Source organism: Adiantum capillus-veneris, chromosome 20, assembly GCF_014529385.1.
Source record: "Adiantum capillus-veneris isolate H3 chromosome 20, ASM1452938v2, whole genome shotgun sequence".
Taxonomy (NCBI): domain Eukaryota; kingdom Viridiplantae; phylum Streptophyta; class Polypodiopsida; order Polypodiales; family Pteridaceae; genus Adiantum; species Adiantum capillus-veneris.
Window position 1 is genome coordinate 96,519,078 of NC_140950.1, and position 10,120 is coordinate 96,529,197.

Below are 10,120 nucleotides of genomic sequence, written 5' to 3' on the forward strand. Positions count from 1 at the left end.
TAATTGTTTCAGCATCAATAATTTTCAAGCCTTAGTTGCTTTTTTTTTTAAATGCTCATTTGAGCTTGATTTGAATTAACTCAAAATAATACATGTAAACCGTAGCATATCCTTTGCACACGACATCCAACATATATAAAAAAGTCATTTCAGTGGGCGCAAAGCCCCCCAAGATGGCAAATTTGAGATCATCGACCCTACACGTGGCATTGGGTATGCCAATAAAGCTAAACAATACTGCAATCACGATCATCAATATGTATACACCCAATGATTCCAAAGGTAGAGGAAATGTTTGGAATGACCTCTCTCAACTGCAAACTGAGGGGGAGTTCTACTTAGTGGGGCCCTTCAACATGGTGTGCTCAAGGCTATTACCATATACATGTGGTAGTGATGTGTGTGAACATACGTTGGGGCATTTTTTCCCTCTTTAGAAGGGTTTTTCCCACGTGCGTTGTATATACGCCCATTATTCTAGGGCTATCTATCTTTCCATTGCACACTAAGTAATACACTCTCTATTGTGTGCCTTGAGCTTCCTTTGTCTTCTCCAAGCTGTGCGTTTTCCGGCAACCCTAATTCCAACAATTGGTATCATAGCAGGTTGTATCCTCCCGAGCTAAGTTGCCAGCAGCTCCAGCATACGCCTGCTCACTTTCTCCAATTTTTGTGAGCTTTGGTGAGTGTTCACAAGTCGGAAAAAAATTTGGGGAGGCTCAAAGAGCTGAGTCTGCTTAGATTTCTGATTCGGGCTCATTTTGGTCTTCGTTTCCACTACAGGCAGTACTGCACTTGCTCAGTTGTCATTTTGTGCAAAATTTCTATCACTGCCATTTCTTGCATAATAGTCCTTACAGTCTTCTACAGTTTGTGTTATATATCACGTGTTGTTCCCGCTTTATTTCTCCTCTTTTTGGGTAGTTTTCACATAAGGTGCAAGCATTCACCATGGCCGACAACAACACAGATGTGTTCAAGATGTTTGTTGATGATAGATTGGATGGGAAAAATTACCCTATGTGGGCTTAGATTATGCAACATGTTCTTGTGTCGAAGGGCGTCTAGAATACTGTACAGGTCATTGATGTACGTCCTAGTTCTGAGGATGTAGGCGATGTTGAGGATGTTGCAAGTCTTGCTGCAACGATTGTTGTTGTTAGAGTTGTTTTGCCTACGGCGGAACAACCTCGTTGGGATGTAAAAGATGTGCAGCCTCATGCATTGATTGCGTTGTCTGTGAAGCGCGCTATTACTCCTCACATTTGTTCAACGAAATATCTGCAAAACAAGCTTGGGATATTCTGGCTGGTCTTTATGCAAGTCGCAATGAGGTTAAAATTGCATTGTTGCGTAAAGAACTGGAGTCAAAGATTATGCATGAGGAAGATGATATGTACATTTTTCTTACTGGTATCAAGGATATCAATGAGTAATTGATTATTACAGGTGAAGTCATTTCAGACAGTTCCCTTGTGCTGACTGTTCTTGATGCCTTGCCAGATTCGTACCAGACTTTTGCTGGTACTTGGAAGACTTATGACCCAAGGAAATACTGAAGTTGTCAAGTTTGATGCATTATGTACATTGTTGTTGCAAGAGTCACTTTCTTAAAAAAACAGGACTAGACAGCGTGTAGTTGAACAAGCCTTTATTGCTGCTCAAAGAAAAGGTGGTAACAACAATGCAACCACTACTTATGGTTCTTCTGCGAGTGGAAAATCATATGTTCCTAATTCTTCTGTTGGCAGCAATTCTTCTGGAAATTCTAGTGCTAAGGAAAAAAAGAAGATGCATTGCCATTATTGTAAAGCTAATGATCACTTGATCAAGCAGTGTCCTAAGTTGAAGGCCAAAGAGGCTAAGAAGAAAGAGGGTGGTTCCACTGCAAATGTTGGTTCGACTACAAATGCAGCTATTGTTGAGTCTTATGTGAAAGGAGACTATGATCCTAATGTTGATGCAGAATGGGATTTTAGTACAAAGTGTACCTATAATCATGTTGTCAATGATGCATGCATGTCAGTTGCTACAGATTCACATGAGTGGTATTTTGACAGTGGTGCTACAAAGGACATTACCTCACATCGTGATTTGTTTACCTCTCTTGAGTCTGTGCCTCATGGGAGTTTAGTTACTTGTGCCAACAATGCCTCTTATCTGGTTCGAGTTTCAAAGATTATGCTTACTGTTGCAAATTGCAGTTCTTTTACACTTGTTGATGCACTTTATGTACCTGGGATCAAGAAGAATCTTTTGTCTGTATCTGCCCTTCCTAGACTTGGACTTGTAGTCAAGTTTGTGTATGACAAATGTACAATACATGATCTCAATTTTGGTGATGCAAAAGTTGCATCTGACATTTTATGTCGTGGGCTATATAAGCTCACTTTGTATGACAAGTGTGGGCAGAATTTTGCAAATGCAGTCGTGGATTCTAAGGCTATTTTAGATGCAAAACTTTGGCATGCACATTTTGGACATCTGAATTTTGATAGTTTGATGCGTTTGCAAAAATCTGACATAGTTGCTTCTTTACCACCTCTTGAAGCACCTCTCAAACATGTTTGTGAAGGTTGTATTTTGGGTGTGCTTCAAATGATTTCTAGCTATGGCTGAAAATGTCTCAAAATGTACTATGGGCACCCTTCGTTCCAATCGAGGGGGGGAGTATATGTCTCATGAATTTAATGCATTTTGGCTAGTCATGGGATAAAACGCCAATGTACAGTGCCTTATATGCCTCAAAAAAATGGTGTTACTGAGAGAAAAAGGTACTTATGAAAATGGCACGATGTATGGTCAAAAGTCAAGCTTTGCCGCATTTGTTTTGGCTTGAGGCCATCATGTGTGCCACTTATGTCTTACACAAGTGTCCTACAAAAGCTTTGCAGTCTATTACTCTATACGAAGCATGGCATGATAGAAAGCCTTCTATTGATCACATGCGTGTTTTTTATTGTTTGGCATATTCTTTGGTGCCACAAATATAGCATAGAAAATTGGATGATAATGCTGTCAAATGTATTTTTGTTGGTTATAGTGGTGAAAGCAAAGGTTACATGTTGTATCATCCACAATCAAAGAGAATTTTGGTTTCACGGGATGTTTTGTTTGTGGAAGATTCTGTTCAGGCCTTGCTGTCATGTACTAGAGACAGTAATGTAAGCTCACAGAACATTTATGACACTTCGTTGCCTCTTTTCAATGGTGGAAGTTCGAATGTAAATTCCAATGAGGCAAATGTACGACCTATGGGCGGTTTTGAAAATGTTACAGATCAGCCTATTACTGATGCAGATGTACATGATGTACTTGTTGATGAGGAAAGCGCTGAAAATGAGCAGGCTAGAGGTATGCCAAAATGGCTGGCGCATACATTGTGTGACAATAAATTGGATGCACCTTTGTCTAGTTGCACTCGTTCAGGCTCTCGGCATGCATCTTATGCTTCAGATTTTTATGCTTCGGCTCTCTCTAGCTTATACGATGTTGAGGAACCTCTGTCTTTTGATGAAGCACAAAATTCAAAAAATTGGATGGCTGCCATGCAATGAGAATATGATGCAACACTTACAGAAAATGACACATGGACTTTATGTGATTTGCCTCCTTGCAAAAATGCCATTGGTATGAAGTGGGTTTACAAGTTGAAACGCAAGTTGGATGGTGAGATTGATCGCTATAAGGATCGACTTGTTGCAAAGGGTTATGCAGAGCAAAAAGGCATAGATTATGAAGAGACTTTTTCTCCCTATTGTTGTATGACTGTGCATTTTCTATGTGCATTGGCAGCTCATTTTGTTGGGATGTACATCAATCAGACATTGTTACTGCTTTCTTGAATGGTGACATATTTGAGGAAGTTTATGTAACGCAGCCTCGTGGTTTGTCAAGAAAGGACAAGAGGATAAGGTGTGCAAATGTAACAAAGCTTTGTATGGGTTGAAGCAATCTCCTCGTGCTTGGTATGAGAAGGTTGACACTCATGTGATCAAATGAGACTTTCGTAACAGTCCAACAGAAAGCACATTGTGTGTTAACCATGAGGGTGATGTACTTCTCATTGTGGTTCTTCATGTAGATGATTTGTTGATCACTGGACCAATGATTTAAGATTGATTTGAATGCTACTTTCAAGATGAAAGATTTGGGGATGTTGCATCATTACTTGGATATACAATTTAAGCAGTGTGATGGTAGTATTTCCTTGTGTCAGAAAAATTACATAGAGACATTGCTATGTAAGTTTGGACTTGAGGATTGCAAACCTATTGCCACTCCCATGGAAACATGTTTGAAATTGAGTCTTCATGATGCTAGTGATCCTATAGATGTCACTCTTTACCAAACTGATGTTGGATGCCTCATTTATGTATGCAACAAGAGGCCAAATATTCAATTTGCAATCTCACAGGTCAGCAAAGTTTTTCATAGCCCAGGGTCTAAGCATTGGCAGGCTGTCAAGAAGATTTTCCGAAAGTGGCACTTTACATCTTGGCTTATTTATCCCAAGGGGGGATCATTGCCGCCAGATTTACATGCTTTTTCAGGCTCAGATTGGGCTGGTTGTTTTGACACACGAGTGTCCACAAGTGGTTTTTGTTATTATGCTTGGCAGGTCATGCATATCATGGTTGAGCGAGAAGCAACCTACTGTGTCCACTTCCAGTTGTGAGGCTGAGTACAGGACAGTCTTCACAACTACGGTTGAGTGTGTATGGCTCAGACGCCTTATGGCTTATTTGGGTGTTGGACAGGACAATGCCAACACTATCTGCATTGACAAACAGAGCGCATTGGAAGTTACGAGAAACCGAGTTTTTCCTGATCGCACAAAGCACATTGAGGTGCATTACCACTATGTCAGGAAGAGGCTCTCAGCAGGAGAGCAGGGTGGCTTATGTGCCAACAGAGGACAACCTTGCAGACCTTTTCACAAAGGCATTGTCTCATGAGAAGTTCAAAGCTTTGGGCTTACTCCCCTTTGTGGACTAATCATGTCCTCAGAGCATGGCACTTCCCTTTACTCTATGTGCCAGCTCTCGTTCACCGCATCACTCCAAGGGGGATTTGTTAGCATATACATGTGGTAGTGATGTGTGTGAACACACTTAGGACCGCTGGGACATTTTTTCCCTCTTAGGAGGTTTTTTTCCCCGTGCATTGTATATACGCCCATTATTCTAGGGATATCTATCTTTCCATTGCACACTAAGTAATACACTGTCTGTTGTGTTCCTTGAGCTTCCTTTGTCTTCTCCAAGCTGTGTGTATTTTCTTGCAACCCTAATATCAACAAAGGCAAGACCAGAGCGATCCTTTATTCCTTTAGGGGGTGAGCTTAGGAAATGGTCGACTCTGGAGGAAAAATGGGTGCTTGTTGCTAATGCCTAGAAGATTGGTCATTGGAGAGATGTTGAAAGGTTTACACGTCATCGTCTTCAATCAACCCAATTAGCTTCCAGGCTTGACATGCTTTAGTTCTCGCACAATGCCAACTGGGGTCCATTTCCACTTTATATGAAAGTTCTCATACAAGAAAGATTATCGGATCACTTCCCTCTTCTAGGAGGGTTGGATTTTATGGTAGAAAGGATAGTACCAACCACAAGGAAGCAAGAAACTACTAATCACCAGCTCAAACTTGTATAAAGACCTACACTTGAAGGCACTAGTGTCTCAAGCATCTAGGGAGCTCAGTCAAGACATCGCAAAAGAGAGAGCGGACCCTTGGAAAAAGTTATACAAAAAAACTCACATTGCAATTAAGAGGGTTGGCCAACAGTATAAAAGGACAAAGCTCACGAGGTGTCACCTTGACCTCTTGTTTCAAAGAGATCAGTCAAAAGAAAGTGCAAGGCAACACTTTGGAATAGGAGCATGTGTAATGACTAAGGATTAAAGAGACTCTCCGAACCAATGAACAGGAGGAGATAAACACACTCCAACTGCAGGCCAAAGAGAGTCATGTTAAGAATGAGGAAGCTAGCAGGAATGCACTGCTCAAATCTAGCAAGGTGAAACAAACACAAGCCACCGGCACATCATTGCTTGACAATAAAGGTGAGAAGATCACCAACCCGGACCAAATGGCTCAAATGATGCTTGGCTATCTAAGCAAAATTATTGGGAAGGAGGACTTGTCCTTACTTGCAATCACAGAGGCCAGGACTAAGCTATTTGAAGAAACGTCGAGGTTGGTGGACAAAGGTAGAGCAGGCTACTTGGAGAGAGCATTTACTTTAGAAGAATGTTGGTCCGCATTAAAGAAGATGGGCAAGGAAAAATATCCAAGCTGGGTTGGGATCACGGTTGGGATCACCACTAGATTTTGTTTAGAATTCTGGGAGGGTTTGGGGACTTCCTTTTTTACCATGATTAACAAGACGTTCATCTATGGCAAGTTAGAGCCAAGTGTGAAGAAGGGACTAAACAAACCCAGCCCTAAGCAAACCGCCTGTTCTCAGCTTAAATACTGGAGACCAATCACCATGTTGGCTATTGTGTACAAGGTCTTGGAAAAAATGATAGTTAAAAGAATGTCTCCTATCTTGGCGGAAGTCATACCCCCCATCAACATGGATTTATTAAGGGAAGATCAATCTATGAAAACATACTTGCGGCCATGGTTGGAATGGAATATGCAAGGTTCTCTAAGCAAGAATGTAGACTTTACCTATATGTGGATAAGGCTTATGAAAGAATAACGTGGTCCTTTGTGCAAGAAACATTGGGCCACTTGGGGTTCGGACCACTAATTTGCCAAACAGTGTTCACCCTTGACGAAGGTAGCTCAAGATTGCTCAACTCATTTGATGTCAATAGATCCATTCGTCAAGGTTGCCCCTTGGACCCTCTTTGGTTTGCTACATGCACCCATTCTCCAATAGCTTTGTTGGATTAGACAGTAGCAAGGAGATAGATCCAAGGATTAAAAATCCAAAAATTGGCTTCTAATTAAGATGTTTGCATACGAATCATTCCTATTTTTGCTAGCTCAATAGAACAATGTTAGAAAGGCATTGGAAGTGGTTCACATTTTTGCACTAGCATCTGGTTCCCAATGTAGTATTGAGAAGTCAAGATTAATCTCTCTCTAAAGATGAAAATTTTGACTATGTTGGATGGAGTGGAGAGATTGTTAAGAGGGGCAATATTTTCAGACACTTGGGAGTATTTGTGGGCGAGGGGATGGATGACCTTCAAACAAGTTGTTGATTGGTTTTAGGACAGGCTTAAATAACAGATGAAAAGATGGGAATTTATCATGCTTCTGTTTCATTGCTAGGAAAGACTCATCAACACCTTCATGATACCGTACATTACCTTTGCCTCCTCTCCTTCAATTATCTCAAAGGAACTGGAAGGCATTCATCAAGCCCATCTAGGAGTTCCACTGGAGAAACAAAGTAACTAGAAGCAAGCCATGGCAATGGGGTAAGTGGGAGGTTGTGGCCAAGTTGAAGAATCGGGGAGTTTTGGGCATCCTAGACCTTCCATTCATTGTGAGGCCCTTTGTGCAAAATTGTTTTTGACTTTGGCCGAATCTGATGAGAGTTGGGCCTATATGGCTAGGGAAAAGGTCATGAATTGAAATCTCAAATCTAGAGGGGCAAGTGGTTGAATCTTAATATACAAAACATACTTTTGCTCTCCCAAGGAGTGCAGTTAGAGCTTGAGGGGGGTTTCACTGGTAAATTCATAGGCAAGTGTTACAAATCTACCTCCACACTCATATGGGATGAAGAGACTAGATACTGGAAAAACACTGTTGTGCATTGGTCTCCTTGGTGCCCCATTTTACAACGTTCTGTTCTTGATTGCCCCCATTGGACCAAGATTGCAAGACGACTCAACAACAAAGATTTTGGCACCCTAACCTCTTTGTGGAACCATCACGAAGCAGAATGGCAGTCTCTAGGATGATCAAAAGAGGTCATTAGCATGTCCCTATAGGAAGAGGTCCTTGTTGGTAGACTCTTGGATCTCCTTTCCCACATCTTCCTCCCACCTTGCTCTGCAGGGAAGTGGTTTGGGGAAAAGGCATTTCTTTCTCCCTCGACAGAGGGTCTATGAGAAGTTGGCTTTCTCTGAGCAGTAGGTTGGGCATCTCAATAAAACTTGGCTCAAAAAGTGGAGCAAAATTAAATGGAGCAAGGTGTTAGAGAACATATGACACTATAAATGCTAAGATGAACAGAAAGTCTTCCTCTGGAACATGCTTTTTGGTTTTTTGTCCATCAGGGACAAGGCCAAAGTGGGAAGTCTTGGGGATGGAACCTGCATCCGATGCAACTAGCAAATTGAGACCATATCCCATCTCATATGGGGATGTCCAGTGATCAAGAGATTCACTTGTTGGCACCCCATTCTTTAGAATAGAAATTTGTTACTTGAGAGTTGTAATCCTGAAATCCATATGGGTTTCTAAGAATGACCAGCTGTTCCAGAAAAACAATGGATTGCTACATGCATAACTATGCTAGAAACTTGCGGATGGCTTCTGTTGAGCAATAGGAAGCGGTTTGTTGAGAAGAAGAAAATAAGTTCCTAGAAGCCTTGCTTGCTTTAAGCCACCAAAATAGCACAACGATATATTTTCCAATATCCCCATGCTAGCTATTGATTGAGGGGGAGGAAAAGTATTCAAAAGGTCAACAAATTTATAGTAGACATGATCAAAAGGGACGGAAAGCTTGAACCTACTCAAGTTTTTCCTCCCTCTCTCTCTCTCCCCACACACACACACGCACACGCACACACACATATCCACACTCATTTCACTTTGCTCTTTAAATTGGTGCAATTTATGTTGATGATTGGATCCTTTTACCTTGACAAGATTTACCTTGCTAGTCATTTATTCCTATGGAGGTCACACATGCTTCTCTTCAATTAGTATGAGGTTTCAACCATAGGAGTAAAACATGGTGTTAAGAATCGATATTTATTGCTACTCTCAGCCGCTACCTCTTGCATTTTTCTACTTAGCTCTGTCACTATAGGACCACCCATGGTCTACATTGTGTTCAAGACTCGAACAAATCTTTGATGTCTCTTGGGATTTTTACAATGATGTAAAAACCCCTCTTCATCTTCTCCTTCTGTCTTCATCTGTTTTTCTTCAATATTAATGGGACCACACATCCTCATTGGCTTATTTTAAAAGTAATGGAACCATCCCATGAAAGATTTTAGGCTCTAGTTAAATTTCGGCTCGCTGGGCTGCGTGTAGGTTACCGTGACCTACGTAGCCGATCGAGTCACTTTTTGGGGGCATAGCACACTATTTCAACATACATACAACACACACACACCCGTTGGCACGTACACGCACGCAATGCAATGGTATAACTAGTGCCTCTTGCCGTGAGGTAGTGAGCTTGAGGAGAGCGCGTGCATCCCACGTGTTGACTTCTTCGTCAAAAGTTCCCAGCCGGTTGCAGTCAATTGGAAGCTTGGGGTAGAAATTAAAATCAGGCTCCTGGTCCATCACAAAATTCCAATCTTCCACTTTAAAGAAAATTTTGGCACTAATAAATTTGTAAAAGCAGCAAGATGGAAGCATTGATGGTTAATGGGACTTATTGCAATATTGGACAATGCTGCAAACCTACAAACTACATGAAAAAATAACATGGCTTTGATTATTTTTGAGGTGTTTTAGGAAAGACAATACACTCTTAACCCTGAAGAAATCTAGGCATTGCAAATGAGCACTCGCCATTCTTGCATATACTTAATCTTCTTAGAAAACCCCACACAAGAGGGGGTAAGTTTTAAGAGGAGAAAGATGGGATATACGAAGAGGGAGGGGGACTCAAATGAAGTCCCTTGAACAAATTGCAAAAAAATGTCAAGAGTGACCAGACACCACCACCATACACACTCCCAACTTTCCCAACACTTCGGGAGCCGAAGTGAAATCAACTAGTGCAGCCATGGATTACCTAATATAATGGAGCACAACCCTTCGCAATGCGACAACAGTAAGCTTCCTATCAATATATTCCAAACAAAGCCAAACTTTTCTGACCATGAAAGACCTGCAATTTGTAGATTCCTTGGTCTACTCCTTGCACAAAATTAAGGCTCCCGTGCAAGAGACAGTAAGATG